This window comes from Macrobrachium nipponense, chromosome 7 (assembly GCF_015104395.2).
Source record: "Macrobrachium nipponense isolate FS-2020 chromosome 7, ASM1510439v2, whole genome shotgun sequence".
Classification (NCBI taxonomy): domain Eukaryota; kingdom Metazoa; phylum Arthropoda; class Malacostraca; order Decapoda; family Palaemonidae; genus Macrobrachium; species Macrobrachium nipponense.
The window spans coordinates 2,353,591-2,358,547 of NC_061109.1; positions in this window are offsets into that span (position 1 = coordinate 2,353,591).

A 4,957-nucleotide genomic window follows, 5' to 3' on the forward strand; every position below is an offset into this window, starting at 1 on the left:
GGAGAAATGGTTTTATCTCTGTGTTGTTATAAATTTGGCAGATATGCGATCAAACACGTGGGTGGACCGAAACAGCCCAGCCAGAGAGCTCCGCTCATTTTGTAAATACTATTGTTTGGCGTGCTAGGCTTAACCCGATTCGTTTGGGTGTGCGCTACTCAAATAATTTGCATTTTTTTTTCTTACTAATCCCAAGAGTTGACCATGGTAAATCCCAAGATTAACCAAAAAATCCCAAGATAATAAATAATTGACATATGCCAAGCTTTGGAGTCCTAAATATTTACTCTATCAGGAAGATACTGATAAATTGAATTGACGGTATCTTTCCTGAGAGAGAGAGAGAGAGAGAGAGAGAGAGAGAGAGAGTATTCATGTAATCAGTAAAATACACTAATAAAAACAAAAACTACGTACTGTATGCAAAGCACACACATCATCGTTAGCTTCCCGTGTTGTTACGTGTAAACGTTCATTCTAAGAAATTCACAGAGTAGGTATAACTAACACCTGATTGGCTGGGTGGTAGCCATGGAGATCTGTTATCCAATGACTGCCCTCTGCTTCTGTTCTATTTATAGACATATGCCGTGGATGACACTAGGTTTGAATGTTACCATGTTCGTGATTTTCTGACTGCTGACGGCAAAAATTACTCGATAATTTTCTTTATATAATTATTTCTTCGTGAAATCAATAATATAATATGATCATTTTAACTTTAATGTATAGTGGTATGAAAAATACCAGTGTGTCGTAGCGATGCGTCATCAATATAGTGGTATGAAAATACCGCATGGTGTTGTAGCGATACGTAATCACAAAGTACAAATCCTTTTCCCGGACCATCCTCAACATTTTACGACTCTTCAACTGCAAGATCGATATGGTGAAATATATTATATAGTCATACTTATTGTTGAAATTCACAAGTTGAACTGCAAAACATTAGATTTTGATTGTTATGTACATATATTTTTTGTGTTTTACGGAATGTTTGTTTTGAAAATAATAGCTATTAGTGAACATATGATATTAATTGTCCCACTATTTTATTATAGGTGATCTTAATTATCTCACATTCATGTAACAGTATTATATTAATATTTATTTAAATAACAGTAATTAATAAATAACAATAATGAAAAACATAAAGGGAAATTTTTTTTTTTCTGCAGTAGTGATGTTTGTTTGATTATGCATCTGACCTCACATTTCCGAAATTGAAAAATTCCAAAAACCGAAACACCGGAATGTGTGTGTACTACACTTTTTAAAACACGCACACAATGTCTACACATTTACTGATACCCGTTGGTGAAAGACTCAAATTACAGTATTTATTTCTGAGAGAGAGAGAGAGAGAGAGAATGATTTAGGACTCCAAGGCGTGTTATTTTTACAATTATTTTATTATCTTGGTATTCTTTTTTAATCTTGAGATCTTCTATTCAATTCTCGAGATTAGTAAGAAATTACCGTAACTTCACTAGCAGCAGCACACATCTGAACGACTAGGCCATTAGCACGCTAAACCACCAACCTTATGAACTGACCTCGGAAATGGAACTCGCATGATACATGGAGATACATGACAAAACCACTGTTTATTGGTGAAAATTTTGGGGTCGCATGATATGCGAGATCGCACGTTACTCGAGTATATACGGTAATTATGATTAATATATGTGCACTTTAAATAGATTCCTATTTGCGTACACGCAAAGATATATTTCGATTCCGTTATTTATGATCATTTATATTTAGATTCCTAGTGCGTACACGCAAAAATATATTTCGATTCTGTTATTTATGATCATTTATATATAGGATACATGATACTTTATATATATAGGATACATGACCGAGTTATACTACTTCACTTTTAACTAGCGTTCGAACACTTTTCGTCCATTACACAGTTCCAGACAACCACCTATAGCCAAATGAAACGGCCTATTTCACGGGTTAAAAAACAAGGGGAAAAATTTGCCTGGGCGGGTCCAACGTTCTATTTTTGCGCTCATACTTATTCTCTGCATCCTAAGCTACACGATTACGTTCGCGATGAATAAAAAAAACATCCCCAGCACGAGTCCTTCGCCAGCAAAGTAGAGTTGAATATCCTTCGGGTCGTAATTGTCGGAAGTATGTCCTTTCGTAGTCGATTTCCGACAGTCGCTGGAGCGTTCCCGCATGAAAACGAGATTAACGACGAGATACGGTGTCGGTCGAAGAAGTCCATGATGGTGCTTATTCCTTTCACATTGTAGGCAGTTGTTACTCGACTGCCGTCGTCCGCAGCGACAAACGATTTTTTCGAAGTTGCGATGTGAAATTCTCGTACTGCAGGATACTGTAACCAGGTTCCATTAATCAACCTGCAAGTGAAATTATACTTGTCACAAGGGCAAAGTAAATTCAGACGACATCCAATACAGGGGAGGGGAGAGAGCCATTTAGACCAGACTTAACCCACTGAATTTGCTGATATTTTGGAATTCAAAAGAGTCCGCTGTACAAACTTTTTTATCCATGGCATTAACAATGAGTGAACCATTCCAGGTCTATGATGACTGTAAAAATATCCATAATTATAACAAGTAAACAGACATCAATACAAATCCAAAGAAAATTCGATATTACTGGTAGTAAATTACTAGACAAAGAAGTGGAAAACGGAGCTATTTGTAAGATTGCCAGGCAACATAAGAGTCCAAAGAGAAGATTAATCATGATTCTGTATTTCTCTATGCTGACTGAAATTAAGTTGTGATAAAATCTGATCCTATGTGCCCTAACAAAAGTTTCATATTCAATTTTCCCGCGCGCATCCTCTGAGGTTAATTTTAAAAACATTATTAATAGTAGGAGGTGCAACGAAAAAAAAACCCACTTTGTAACTAATTTCTAAATAAACTTTGGGTTTTTCAAGAAAATGTGACATTTTCCCATGAATGTTTTACTTGAATTGCAATAGGCTAATGTTGCAAGTAAATATATCATATATATATCTTGATACTCTAAATGTCTATGAGGTTCAGAAAAATTAATTCATTTTGTTGTTATAGAAATTCTATTTGCTTATTTTGTTATTAATTTTAAAATGATTGCAACTCCTTAGCTAAAGTTGCATTGCGCATACGGATAGACATGTCTGCCTTGCCCATGAGAAGTTCGGGCTAAGCAGTTCCTTTCTCCAGTCAATCTGCTTCGCAAGCAGAGACGACACACAGATGAAGCCTGTGAAGCAGATTATTGAGGTTTAAAAGGAACAAATGCTGATACGGCAATGATGACGTCGTCACTTGGCAGGAGATTGCTCTCAGCCAGCTAAGAGTTACGTTACTTGCTGTAATAAATACGACTTTAGGATAAATTTTTTTTTTGTTTTTTAATACTCGACCCCACATGAGAAGAATGTCTGAAAAAAAAAAACAGTACCAAAATTGAACAATATATTAGTTTCATGTGGAAATCTGCATAATTGTAATTATGTTAAATTAAAATATTCCTTATTCAAACTAATGAAAAAGGTTTCCATACAAATTCTATATATATTATTAGCCCTGTATAAGATTCATATAGGATTATTCCATAGATAACATTTTCACTTCTAGACTTCCTGACTTTAAAATCTCTTTTATTTTATTTTGTTTATTTATTTATTTATTATTATTTTTTTTTTTTCATTGACTACGAATATAAATCACCGGGACAGACAATATGTCAGTAGGTTTTGGATATGTATTTGAACTTTTAGCTTATTTGTCATTACTAAATATATACGCATATATATTTGGATATTTAATTAATCTATGGTTACGTTTTGCTTATTGATTTTATTGTGATTCCTTTTTTATTATAATTTGTAACCCTTCCGACTTCTTACGGAGTGTATTATATTGACTCCACTTGTATCCATATTTATTTTATTTTTTTTCTTTTATATTTATTTATTTATATATATATATATTTGATTTGATTAAATTAATGGTTGGCTTGAATATGTGGAAAAGTGTTCTAGCGGCGTACCGTATAAGGCTACTTGCGGCATCAATTCTATAGATACAAGATATAAATGATAAAGGTATTTTTAAAACCGCGAGAACCGCTATAATCCAGTTCGGATCAATATCACGAGTTGTAACTCGTAAGACATTGACACTTCCTATTTAATTATCAGTTATTCTACCAAACCCGATTGACTCTGGGTGATAAAACACATATTATTGGTTTTCTTAATGGAAAGGAATTCACACCGAAGTGTTATGGGAGATTATTATTGATTTTACACCACCCGAGTCAGATTATCATGTGTTGAATTCCATGTTTACTGATTTAGCACTCATAAATATTCCTAATGCACTCGATTGCGGTGTTTGTTTTTAGTGCTTATTACTTCTATATAACGTCGCAAGGAACTATTAACACTAAGAAGTGTTTATTCGCTCTGTCAGACTTGTAATTCTGTTAATAATTCTACGTATATTCTTTCAAGGATTGATTTGGCACAGGATAGGCCCTTAACTGACAGGTGTCTTAGTGTGTCCCCTTGTTTTCATGACACGTGTTACAATCAGTTATGTGCTTTTATATTTGTAAGCATTGTAGGCCAGTAAAATAGTGATTTGGCTTTCTGTGACATAGTAGAGAACCCTGGATGACGGAATGCAACCAGTTTTATGACGATTGGTATGAAAGAGATTATAATTACTACCTGGTCGTTAGTCATCTGCTGTGTTCTTCGGGTTTTCCTCGTCACGGACCTACATATAATATTACATTTGATTACATTATTCTGATACACATACTTTAAATATATTTTTGCTTTAGGGTTTCTGCTCGAAGTGTTTTATTGTTTTTGCTTAGCCGCTGACCCTGTTTCCGTTCGAAGTGTATATTGGTTTTGCTTAGCTGCTGACCTTGTTTCCGTTCGAAGTGTTTATTGTTTGGT